Source organism: Cornus florida, unplaced genomic scaffold (genome assembly GCF_030987335.1).
Source record: "Cornus florida cultivar Cherokee Brave unplaced genomic scaffold, ASM3098733v1 CherokeeBrave_3.0.0_Hap2_Chr09, whole genome shotgun sequence".
Classification (NCBI taxonomy): Eukaryota; Viridiplantae; Streptophyta; class Magnoliopsida; order Cornales; family Cornaceae; genus Cornus; species Cornus florida.
This window is the reverse complement of record NW_026775579.1, coordinates 85,554,846-85,568,951: the sequence shown is the minus strand read 5'-3', so window position 1 is coordinate 85,568,951 and position 14,106 is coordinate 85,554,846.

Genomic DNA, 14,106 nt, shown 5'->3' with positions numbered 1-14,106 from the left:
ATGCTTAATTTTCAGTTTTATCAAACAGCACCTAAGCCATACAAATCAAACAACCCACGAAACCTCATAAAATAGCTAAAGAAACACAAAAATTCTAGAACTTATACATTGTGATGTGTGTGATTATAATATATTTCCTAGAGGTGGTAATAAATACTTTGTGATTTTTATTGATGGTTATTTTAAGTATTGTTATGTATATTTGACAAAGAATAAGGATAAGGTTTTTGAAAATTTTAAAACATTCAAGAGTGACCTAAAAATATCAGTAGTGCTTGGAGACACATACATGGAATTATAGATGAAGTACCATTTGACGAATGTAAAATTACAAATTTTGTCGTTGTTTTTCTACACTTCGTGCAAAAATAAGAAAAACCTGCAAAAATTAAATTAAAGATGGTATAAAATAAGCAGGGTCGAACCATACAAGATTTAAACTCGTGAATCAAAATTAAAACCAAAATTTAAGGAAAAATAACTTTTAAACAATTTAATAATTTTTACTAATGAATTAAAAATAAAATAAATAAATAAGATGAAATAAATTCTAATCAAATAATAAGAAAAATCTCAAGGAAAGAATCCATCACCACAGCTTACTATAAATAAATTTGTATATTTCTCTTTATGTAAATTTTCCTATTGTAAGTAAATCACTTCACCAGTCCAATTACAACTTGGAAAGATGAAGAAAAATAATAGCGTGAAATAACAATTGCTAGAGTACATATTTGACTTAATCTGATATATCTTCGGTAAATAGAAATAGGCATTCTCCGAATTACCATTAATTGCCGAACACGAAGAATCATCTTTCTAATTTTTTTTTTATCAAAATAAGAATACAGAATAAAAGAGTGAGTAATGTTCTCAAAAGAAAATTTTATAAACGAATTAAACTAAATTTAATTATATTTCAGCGATGGTGGCTTCATCACTCCCTTGAGAAAGGGGTGTTTAAGCTATCATAATAAGAAAACAAAATAAAGAAATAAAAACAATCTTTATAACAAAAATTATAAGAAATAAATTGAAGACAAAAATTATCTAACTTTTAATATTTTATCTCACTAACAATGTACATTTAACCTCCTCTACATATGTCCCTGTTTATAGAGTTTAGAATGGAACAGGAAGGGAAAATTCTAATTACAGAAGTGAAAATAAAATAAAATATAATCTTCCTAAAATCTTGCTGCTTTCCAAGTTCAGAATATAAATCATCTTGAGAGCGTGATCCCAAAAGAATATTAGTAGACTCAAATAACTGATCATCACTCATACCATGTCGAATAAGGTTCTATTCATTATTTTCACAACTCCATTTTGTTATGGTGTGCCTGGTGCAGAAGTTTGGGATATAATCCTATTTATAGGAACACATACATCTGTACGCACCAACTCTACTACCTTTTTTAATTTTATGCCCCTTGGCCTTAAAAGGCTTTTTGGTCATTTTACCCTCTAAGTAGGATTCACAAATTGTAAGTGGTTTAACCACCAAATAGCCCATACTTAAACAGTCTTTGGATCCTATTTAGATTAATATGACCTAACTGCATATGCCAAAAATATATAGAGTTATTTGAATGAATCTTTCCTTTTAATGGTAAGACATTAAACACATCAATTATTTCAGTATCATACAAGGAGTGAGGTGTAGAAGTAATTAAATAAAGACCATCCATCAATGTACTATAATAAATAAACCTTTTATTTTTATTTATTAAAACTTCTAAATAAAAAATATTGAAAACCCAGATTTTGAAAAAGCTGAAATAGAAATCAAGTATCTTCTACTCTCTGGTACATAAAGAGAATCTTTAATAATAAACTCCTATCATTTATTTCAAAATAACCACTTCTACTGATACTGCTGCTACCCTTGCTTGTGAAGCAAGATGAAGATAGATATCTTCCCTTCATTCAGTCTTCTGGTTTCCTAGAACCCTACAATTAATTGCAAACATGGTTAGTGGCTCCAGAATCTACAAACTAGATATCCGTAGATCCAACCACATATCATGTATTAATAATGAGTGATTGAAGCATACCTTCAGAATGCTTCTTTGCTAGATACACCCGATAATTCCTTTTTTAGTGCCCTTCCTTACCACAATGGAAATAATTTCCTTTAATTTTAGCCTTGCCCTTAGCTTTGACAATCCTAACACTAGTACCAACCTTTTTGGGGACAGCGGAACCTTGTTTCTTATTATGGTTCTTGCCTTTCAGCTTTTCATGAAAAGAAGAACCCTTTTTCACTGTGTGAACACTCCCTTGACCCTTAAAAATTCCTTCTCTTGCAGAGCATTCATCAGTTCCGATAAAGAATAAGCCATGCTGTTTATAGAATAATTGAGTTTGAACTGATTGAATGACTCTGGCAATGATTGCAGAATGATATCAACCTAGGTCTCACCATCTATGTCTGCCCCAAGAACCTCTAGTTCATTTAAATAAGAAATCATTTTTAAAAGGTGATCGCCAACTGGAGTTCCTTCGGGCATACGAGCATTCATAATTTGTTTCATTGCAACTTGTTGTGCCGCTCTACTTTGTTTCCCAAACATTTCCTTAAGGTTCAACAAAATGTCACGAGCAGTGACAAAAGACTGATGCTGATGTTATAAAACATTTGACATTGAAGCTAAAATATAGCACTTGGCCATTTCATCAGCCTTTTGCCACTTCTCGTACATTTCCTTTAACTCTCGGCTATCATCAGGGCTAGGCATAGGAGGGCACTCTCGAGTGAACACAAAGTTGTACTCCTGTGCAGTAAGCACAATATGAAGATTTCTCTTCCAATCAACATAGTTTGGCCGGTTATCTCATGATCATCTTGTGTTTCAAAGTCCTCCATTGAAAGTCTTGACTCTTATCTTGTCCCAGTCTGTTCTTGAACTCTTTAAGAATTACAACCCTAAATTTTAAAAATATAGTACAAGGCTTTATCCTATACCCGATTTAGAGCTTACAAAAATTCTAAACAAGATAAAATAAAATAAGCTTTTTCGGCTAGGGAAAAACCAACCTTTATTGGATTAGCCCTTTAAAAGGCCGCCTCTATTAATTAATTACATCACATATAATTAAATAATAAATTAAAATTTTACCGAATCATGAGAGAGATTAAATTAATTAATCTGCACTTACAAGTGAGCTTAAATATTCCGTGCATATAAACATGTGCATTTGACAATTTGAATAGTGATAACATAAGAGTAACTGTTGGAAACGGCATTAGAAAACGCAAACTTTGGAAGGATTTTTAAAAAGATTCCGCTAAGAATTTTTTGCAAATCTACTGATGAGCGCGTTCCTCTCTGCGAGGAGATGAACGTGGTATATTTATTTTCTCAAATCCGTTTCCGGGTGAATGAGAAATTGGCTCCAAAGTAAGTGATTTATAAAGCCTAAATGGGTGTGAATAAAGTGGGAAATGCTTGTCCCACATCGAAAAAATAGCAAAGCAATCTTGAGAATATATATGTCTAGTATGGGATTTGGGTTTGGGCCCAAGGGCACCCAAGTTTTTAAGAGGGGGAGGACCTAGGCTAACCTGGATCCGAACCAACTACCACACGCGCGTGCCGCCCGCCCGACCCGACCCGGTCCGGTCGGGGCTAGGGCGGGGCGGGGCTTGATTATGAAATGGGTTTAACTTTTTACCCAAAGTTGGAATGGGCCTGTGTGGTTGTAATTTTATTTTGATGCTGGACTTATCAAAATGGGCCTGTTTACTGGGCTAAATTAATGGCCGAGTTGGATTATTTGCTTGCTGGACTGGACGAAATTAAAGGGCTGGGCTGGATCAGAATTTGAACCAAGAGTTGCACCCTTTACAAATTAAAAAACCACCAACAGTTTTTTAATTCTGATTGGTCAACAATGGTTGCACCCATTCGGATTATGGGTGCACCCATTCAGAATAGGCACCAACAAGCCTATAAATACCCATCATTGTCTTCATTTCAAAACACACCAAGTTCAGAAATCTTCTTCTCTTCTTCTGAATTTCTTCTTCTAATTCTTCTTTGTTCGGTTCAGCCACTGGTTTGGGTTCAACCTAAACTGGTTTGGATTGGGTTCGAACCTTGGTTTCCAAGTTTCGGTTCAATCTTGGTTTCCAAGTTTCGATTCAATCTTGGTCTCCGAGTTAGGGTTCAATCCTGGTCTCTGAGTCTGAGTTCAACAGAGAGTACTACACCGAGCCGGTTCGCCTATTCCATTGGTTTGAAGTGCTACTACCAAAGGAAGAAAAGTCGTTGTATCTTGGGAAATAGACGTCGAAGAGTCCGTTAGCACCGTAGCGAGGCGTATCTGTCTTAAGGCTATAGAATTAAATTCTAGCCTCGACTTTATCAGGTTCTTTTATAGTTTTATTTTCTTGATATTAAACTATATAAATATATATATAGATTATTATATTATTTACAAATAATATTTAAATAAATTATACTATAGTATATGATACATAATTTTTTTTTCAACAATCTTAAGACAGATATCTTTATACTATAGTAATAATTATTTAATTATTATTCTTGTTATAATTAATTATAATTTGACTCGTGGTCTGTATATCAATATTTATCAGACAAATGGCAAGTACGAGTATTACCGTGCCTAATGTTCCCGTCAGTCATGGGGAGAAGCCCGAAAAATTCAACGGGACAGAGTTTAAAAGGTGGTAACAGAAAATGATGTTCTACCTTACAACTCTGAATCTAAGCAAGTATCTGACTGAGACTGCTCCAGTGTTAGATAAGGGTGATACAGACATTACCAAACTTGGAGCTGTTGATACATGGAAGTATGGAGACTTCCTATGCAAGAACTACATCCTCAATGGATTAGACAACACCTTATATAATGTGTACAGTCCAATAAATACTGCTAAAGAGCTTTGGGAGTCGTTAGACAAAAAGTATAAAACAGAGGATGCTGGATTGAAGAAATTCGTGGTTGGACGATTTCTAGACTTCAAAATGATAGACTCCAAGACAGTCGTGAGCCAAGTGCAGGAGCTCCAGCTGATCCTACATGAGATACATGCTGAGAAGATGACATTGAGTGAATCCTTTCAAGTAGCTTCAATCATTGAAAAGCTGCCACCTACTTGGAAAGATTTTAAAAATTACTTGAAGCATAAGCGCAAGGAAATGGGACTCAAAGACTTAATTGTCAGGCTGAGAATTGAAGAAGATAACCGTACATCTGAAAAGAGAGCCGAAAATTCTTCAATAGTGTCAAAGGCAAATGTAGTGGAAGCAGGACAGAAAAATAAGAAGAGGAAGCACTCTGGAGAAGGTCCTAGCCAAGGAAACTACAAGAAGTTCACTGGGAAGTGTTTCATATGCGGCAAGCTAGGACACCGAGCTAAAGATTGTCGTAGCCGCAAAACACATCATAACCCCAAGAAGAAGACCACTGAGGTGCACATAGCTGAAGAAGATAAGTTGACAGCTGATGTATCAGAGTTAAATCTTTCAGCTGTGGTTTCTGAAATCAACCTGGTAAGCAACAACAGAGAATGGTGGGTGGACACAGGAGCTACTCGTCATGTTTGCTCTGAAAAGAGGATGTTCACTACCTATGAAACTATAAATAATGAAGAACAATTCTACATGGGGAATTCTTCTACTGCAAAGGTTGAAGGACAAGGAAAGATCAAGCTACTAATGACCTCAGGGAAAGAGCTCACTCTTAATAATGTGCTGCATGTACCAGACATCAGGAAGAACTTGGTCTCTGGGTCACTACTAAGCAAGAATGGGTTCAAGCTGGTCTTTGTATCTGATAAGTTTGTGCTGACTAAGAATGGGGTGTATGTGGGCAAAGGGTATCTAAGTAATGGACTATTTAAGTTCAATGTAATGACTGTTATACCCAAAGCTATTAATGATAATAATAAAGCTAGTGCTTCTTCTGCTTATATTATTGACTCATCTGATGTATGGCATGGTAGGTTAGGACATGTTAATTATGATACTATTCGTAGATTGATTAACATGGAATCTATACCTAAATTTAATATTGATTTAAATCAAAAATACCAAACATGTGTAGAAGCAAAATTAACTAGAACCTCATTTCACTCCATAGAGCGAAGTACTGAACCTCTAGCATTAATTCACAGTGATATCTGTGACTTTAAATCTATGCCAACTAGAGGTGGGAAAAAGTATTTCGTTACTTTTATTGATGACTGCACAAGATATTGTTATGTATACTTGTTAAGAAGTAAAGATGAAGCCTTGGAAATGTTTAAACATTACAAGAATGAGGTTGAGAATCAACTTGGAAAAAAGATAAAGATGTTTAGAAGTGATAGAGGTGGTGAATACGAAATACCATTCGCTGACATTTGTTTAGAACATGGTATTATTCACCAAACTACCGCTCCTTATTCACCTCAACAGAACGGTGTTGCTGAACGCAAAAACCGTACCTTAAAAGAAATGATGAATGCTATGTTGATAAGTTCTGGTTTAACCCAGAATTTGTGGGGGGAAGCTTTGCTCTCTGCTAATTATGTTCTCAACAAGGTACCTCAAAAGAAATCAAATGTGACACCTTATGAATTATGGAAAGGTCAAAAACCTTCCTATAAATTCTTAAAAGTGTGGGGGTGTTTAGCTAAGGTTGCGGTTCCTACTCCTAAGAAAGTTAAGATAGGACCAAAAACCTTTGATGGTATTTTCATAGGCTATGCACAGAATAGTAGTGCATATCGTTTTCTTGTGCATAAATCAGACATTCTTGATATCCATGTCAATACAATTATTGAGTCAAGGAATGCTTATTTCTTTGAGGATATATTTCCATGCAAAAATCCTCTTAAAAGAAATTATGATACTGCTAATAGCAATATACAAGAGAATATAGACCAAAAGTCTATAAATGATGAAAATGAGGAAGAATCTAGATGTAGCAAAAGAGCTAGAACGTCTAAGTCATTCGGTCCTGACTTTCTGACATATATATTGGAGAATGAGCCACAAAGCTACAAGGAAGCTATGTCTTCTCCTGAAGCTAATTTATGGAAAGAAGCCATAAATAGTGAAATTGAATCCATCATGCAAAATTATACTTGGGAGCTGGTGGATCTTCCTCCTGGTACTAAACCTTTAGGGTATAAGTGGATTTTCAAGAGGAAGATGAAGCCTGATGGTTCAATTGAAAAATATAAAGCCCGACTTGTTGCTAAGGGATATAGGCAAAAAGAAGGCCTGGATTATTTTGATACATATTCACCAGTCACAAGAATAACATCCATTAGATTGTTACTAGCTATTGCAGCACTGCAAAACTTAGAAATACATCAAATGGATGTTAAAACTGCCTTCTTAAATGGTGAATTAGAGGAGGAAATCTATATGGAACAACCTGAAGGGTTTATAGTTCCAGGGAAAGAAAAGAAGGTGTGCAAACTTGTAAAATCCTTATATGGATTAAAACAAGCACCTAAATAATGGCATGAAAAATTTGACAAAGTGATGTTGTCAAATGGTTTTAAAATTAATGAGTGTGATAAATGTGTGTATGTGAAAAACACTCAAAATGGATATGTCATTGTGTGCCTATATGTGGATGATATGCTAATAATGGGTAGTAATGATGTTATAATCAAAACTACTAAAAAGATGTTGACCAAAAATTTTGATATGAAAGATTTAGGCATAGCTGATGTCATACTAGGAATTAAGATTTCTAGAACATCAGATGGTCTAGTATTATCTCAATCTCACTATATTGAGAAAATATTAGAAAAGTTTAATAAAGGGGATAGTAGTCTTGTAAAGACTCCTGTTGATGTAAATCTTCATTTATCGAAAAATACTGGTCCTAGCATATCACAACTTGAGTATTCTCGCATTATAGGAAGTTTAATGTATTTGACGAATTGCACACGCCCAGACATAGCATACTCAGTTAATAAATTGAGTAGATATACTAGTAATCCAGGAAAGAACCATTGGACTGCAATAATTAGGGTTCTAAGGTATTTAAAATATACTATAAGTTATGGATTACATTATTCTAGATATCCAGCAGTACTTGAAGGATACAGTGATGCTAATTGGATATCAGATACTAAGGATTCTAAATCCACAAGTGGCTATGTCTTTACTATTGGAGGAGGTGCCATATCTTGGAAATCTTCAAAACAAACTTGTATTGCCAGATCCACTATGGAATCTGAATTTATTGCTTTGGATTAAGCAGGTGAAGAAGCTGAGTGGCTTCGTAATTTCTTAGAAGATATTCCAAATTGGCCTAAACCGGTGCCCGCGATATGTATACATTGTGATAGTCAATCAGCAATTGGAAGGGCACAAAGTAATATGTACAACGGTAAGTCTCGACATATACGTCGACGACATAATACCGTTAGACAATTGCTCTCAAGTGGGATAATCTCAATAGATTATATCAGGTCAAAAGATAATTTAGCGGATCCGTTTACAAAAGGTTTGACAATAGAGCAAGTATATAGTTCATCGAGGGGAATGGGATTAAAGCCGAAAGCTAACGAGTCATCTTAATGGAAACCCAACCTAGTTGACTGGAGATCCCAAGATCTAGGTTCAAAGGGACAGCAGAAATACTGAATGGCTCACCAGAAGCACTGGGAAGATTCAATCTTCTACCCATTTCTATGATGAGACAGTGTCACCTACAGCGATGAGTAGGATAAGCTATGCTTTTAATGACTCTTATACCTTGAAAATTCAAGTGGGGTATGGTAGGATACTCTTAATAAGAAGTCACCTATATGAGTGTGAAGTGGGGCCGCTTCTATGAGAACTTCTAAGGCTAAGTTTTCTGGAGCGCTCATGAAATACCAGGCGTTGTTCAGGGCCATATGAACACAACCGTGAGAACCGACTTTGTGTGGGAAAGAATTGTGTGTTTGCTATTGTCTTGGTTTACATCAACGGCTGAACAGTTCAAGACATAATGTTCACTGGTTAGCTAGTAAATCCGATAGTAATACACTAGGGAAGGTTCAAGGCCAAAAGTTACCTATCCCGATGCAGTAACTTTCCAATAGTACTCTCTATAGTGCCTGTATCTTCTCCTTTTGTAATCTGCGAAAATTTTCATTCATGTGGGGGATTGTTGGAAACGGCATTAGAAAACGCAAACTTTGGAAGGATTTTTAAAAAGATTCCGCTAAGAATTTTTTGTAAATCTACTGATGAGCGCGTTCCTCTCTGCGAGGAGATGAACGTGGTATATTTATTTTCTCAAATCCGTTTCCGGGTGAACGAGAAATTGGCTCCAAAAGAAGTGATTTATAAAGCCTAAATGGGTGTGAATAAAGTGGGAAATGCTTGTCCCACATCGAAAAAATAGCAAAGCAATCTTGGGAATATATATGTCTAGTATGGGATTTGGGTTTGGGCCCAAGGGCACCCAAGTTTTTAAGAGGGGGAGGACCTAGGCTAGCCTGGATCCAAACCAACTACCACACGCGCGCGCCGCCCGCCCGACCCGGTCCGGTCCGGGCTAGGGCGGGGCGGGGCTTGATTGTGAAATGGGTTTAACTTTTTACCCAAAGTTGGAATGGGCCTGTGTGGTTGTAATTTTATTTTGATGCTGGACTTATCAAAATGGGCCTGTTTACTGGGCTAAATTAATGGCCGAGTTGGATTATTTGCTTGCTGGACTGGACGAAATTAAAGGGCTGGGCTGGATCAGAATTTGAACCAAGAGTTGCACCCTTTACAAATTAAAAAACCACCAACAGTTTTTTAATTCTGATTGGTCAACAATGGTTGCACCCATTCAGAATAGGCACCAACAAGCCTATAAATACCCATCATTGTCTTCATTTCAAAACACACCAAGTTCAGAAATCTTCTTCTCTTCTTCTGAATTTCTTCTTCTAATTCTTCTTTGTTCGGTTCAGCCACTGGTTTGGGTTCAACCTAAACTGGTTTGGATTGGGTTCGAACCTTGGTTTCCAAGTTTCGGTTCAATCTTGGTTTCCAAGTTTCGATTCAATCTTGGTCTCCGAGTTAGGGTTCAATCCTGGTCTCCGAGTCTGAGTTCAACAGAGAGTACTACACCGAGCCGGTTCGCCTATTCCATTGGTTTGAAGTGCTACTACCAAAGGAAGAAAAGTCGTTGTATCCTGGGAGATAGACGCCGAAGAGTCCGTTAGCACCGTAGCGGGGCGTATCTGTCTTAAGGCTATAGAATTAAATTCTAGCCTCGACTTTATCAGGTTCTTTTATAGTTTTATTTTCTTGATATTAAACTATATAAATATATATATAGATTATTATATTATTTACAAATAATATTTAAATAAATTATACTATAGTATATGATACATAATTTTTTTTTCAACAGTAACTTCTACACATCACATGCATAGATCACTAATAGAATCCATATGCAATGCAGGTCATAGATATACATATATTCACTAATCACATAAAGATTATTATAAAAAATAATTTTATATTAATTAGTATCACATCCTTAGTCTCGTTACCTATTGAAGATGGAAATACCCGCCTAACAGATGGCTTTTAAAATAAGAAGAAATATGTGTATTAGTCCTTACTTGTCTAGTACAGTGATACTCACTGGGCGCTGCTTTGTTGAAGCACATACACCTTCAAATTTATTTTATATATATATATGTGTGTGTGTATTAGTCCTTACTTGTATGTGCTTCAACAAAGTACCACTGTACTAGACAAGTAAGGACTAATACACACACACACACACACACACACACACACACACATATATATATTAAAACCCAGCATGATGAATCACGCATTCATCAATTGCCTCTTTGAAGCCCATTATTATTTATTATAATATTGACTCAAGTTTACTTATACATAAACTATACATTGCCTATTGATTTATTACTACACGCCCATCACATGGGTATGACGTGTGAATTAACGGCTACTATTGATAGGAGTTTATTATTAAAGATTGTCTTTATGTATCAGAGAGTAGAAGATACTTGATTTTTATTTCAATTTTTTCGATAGTGGAGGGGCTTATATATAATTATTTAATAAACAGGGCCTTATCATAATTTCTAAATCCTAGAGTGCAATTATAATACTATTGTGGTACTTATTATAATTAATTGGAAATGATAGAGTTGAGTTATCTCTATCCAATTGGAGCTAGGATAAGGAAGCCTCTTCGATCCTCATATCTAGCCCCAGACGTTTTAACCGATTCTCTCAGGTCATATATTATGTACGCTGCGATACAAAAGTATTTGATACACGATACAAAATACAGAAAGTCCACAAACCTACATTGGGGTCATAGAGGTGAAGACTCATTGGTATTCAAGGCCAAAGAAGAAAGTGTTCATCAAAGGTCAAAGCCAAATGATAGTGTTCTCGTATTCGAGGATTATTCAATCGTCCAAAGGTATAAGATCCCTTTATAATACTTCTTGATTTGATGAAAAATCACGTGGTTGCGATCCAAAATTTTTATTATTTGCTTCCGTTGTGCCTTCAATTGGTATCAAAGCAACCCACGTGTTGTTTATCAAATCATTGTGATGATTTGAATACTTAATTGTTATCTATTCATGCATGTATAGATATATATATATATTTTTCATGAATGGATTGTTTTTATTTGATAGATATATATATATATATATATATGTAAAGTTTTTGACTTTTCAACAATGGGGCCCACTTGAGTTATAAGGGTCATTGCAGACCCATTTAATTCCAATTTGTTTTCTCTCTCGGCAGCTCATATCTCTCTCTCTCGCTGCTTCTGCTTTTTTTCTTTTCTTTTTTCTTTTTCAACTTCAATCCTTGATTCCATCTTCATTACTTACCGGATTTAGGTGCCGTTTGAGGCAAAACGACGAGTGTGACGAGCTCTACGCGTTGATGCAAGCAATTTCCAGTTTTGAGCCTTCTTTGGAACTCGAAAATTTAAACCCATTTATAGGGTTTTGCCTATTTTGAGGTAGGGGCATCTTAATCCACTCTAGTCTTGTTCTATTGTGAATTTTACCTCCATGTTGTATTAAATATGCTTAATTTAGAGTTAATTATATCTATGATGGTATTAATGATGTCTAGAGGGTTTTCACGATCTTGAATATGGTTGGTTCATGTGCAAATTATATTTAGTTGTTGATTTACTATGTTTACTATGTGCTAGCATGCTGAAATTGATGTATGAGAGTATGCTTATTTAAATTGCGCCAAATTTCCCAATTCATGATGTTGAGCTCATATATATATATACATGCACATGCTTAAATGTATTTTGTTGTATCTTAATGTGTTAATAATTACTTGGGAGATGTTGAACATGTTGAATGTTTAATTTTATGATGAAAAATTTTAAATGCCATGACATTGAATGTATGAAACATATATACATGCACATACCATTGGGTTTGCATGAAATGGGAGAAATTGTTCTTGAAATAAATATGGGAAATTTCAGGGAAGTGTTTTTGATAAAATGGTTTTATGCGAAACCCGGTCGCTGCGGGGTTACCAACCGGCCGGAGGTTAATATAGCCTAGAGGGGACTAGGGAGTCGCCCTAACGTGGTTGAGCTAGTTGGGCCCCATAATGACGCCGCGGGGTTACCAAGGGTCAGGGACACTAGCCAATCCTCCTTTCGTGTCGCGGCGGGGTTACCAAAGGGCGGGCTGTATTAACGTTTGAAAGTGATGATTTTGAGAATGAAAATGGGGAGTGTCATTGACATGCATTGCATTTCATTTCATTGCATTGCATTGTTTATACTTGGAATTGACTTGTATGTTGTATTTGATCCCCTACGTTGTATGATCCCTATCTCCCATTGGCCTATGCTTTGCTTGAATTCACAAGGACACAAGATTTGTGTCTTAAGTGTCACCTACTGAGCATATAGCTCACCCTACTATTTATACATTTTTTTCAAGTCTTGGAAAAGAACCGGTGAACGACAACCCACCTCAAGTTTGAGCGATACTAGAAGCTCACTTTTGTGTTTTTTGTATATCTCCCATTATTTTTGCAAAGCACTAAAAGTGTGAAGGTGTATATGTATATTTTGTAAAAACTTTGTCATGTAATGTAATTAAGGTATTTGATGATATTTTGGATGTGAATTTGTTAACATGTAAACCTTGTTGATGAATGGGAAGGATAATTTTAGTTAAAGTAATTATCGGTGTTATTTGATTGTGTATGATCATATACTGTTGCCGTGAATTCGAAAATTGAGCCATGATAGGTCAAAAATGAATTTAAACAGGGTATGGTAGGCCTATTTTTAGGGGAGGTTATGCCGAATTTTTTGTAAAATTCTTGGCATCAGCTAGGGTCGTTGCAAATTTGGTATCAGAGCCAAGGTTCGAAAACCTTTAGGACGACGGGTAGAGGCCTACATAGAGTCGCATGGAATGTTGTTTGTGTTGCTTACTTGACTACTTGCTACGTGGTATCTTATTTAAATGAGCATGCTTAACTGCCTATGTGCTTACTTGCTTACTTGTTTATGTTAAAAGGTTTCTTGCATAGTCTTGCATGCTAAGTGTTGTACGGTATTAATTCTTGTTGAGTCGTCCACAGTGGACCTTAGTGTCATGTTTCTGAATCGTTTTCTCGTTTTATAGCACGATGTCACGGCTTGAGGAACCTAGAGTAGTTGGCCCTAGGCCAACAAGGGGCGATGTTGGTGAGAGCTCTAGCTCCAATCCGGCGGAGCCAGTTGATGAGAACATGCTTCTTAGGGACTTGATTCCCCCAAGAAGAGAGAATGTTGAAACACCCGTACCCGTAGAAGTGGGTGAAGGTTCTGTGGCACTAGAGTTGAATCGATTGTTGCAAAATGCCGTGAGAGCAACTATTGTTGCTCAGCCGCAGTTGGTACCACAACCTACAGTTCGAGTTGAGGAGACTCCAGCTCAGAAGCGTCTCAAGATCATTAAGGGGTTTTCTCAGCTGATGCCGGTTATGTTTGAGGGCAGTGCGGATCCAATGGTAGCAGATGACTACTTGGATCAAGTTGAAACCCAACTAACTTCAATGGATGTGACAGAGGATCATCTAAAGATCATCCTAGCTACGTATA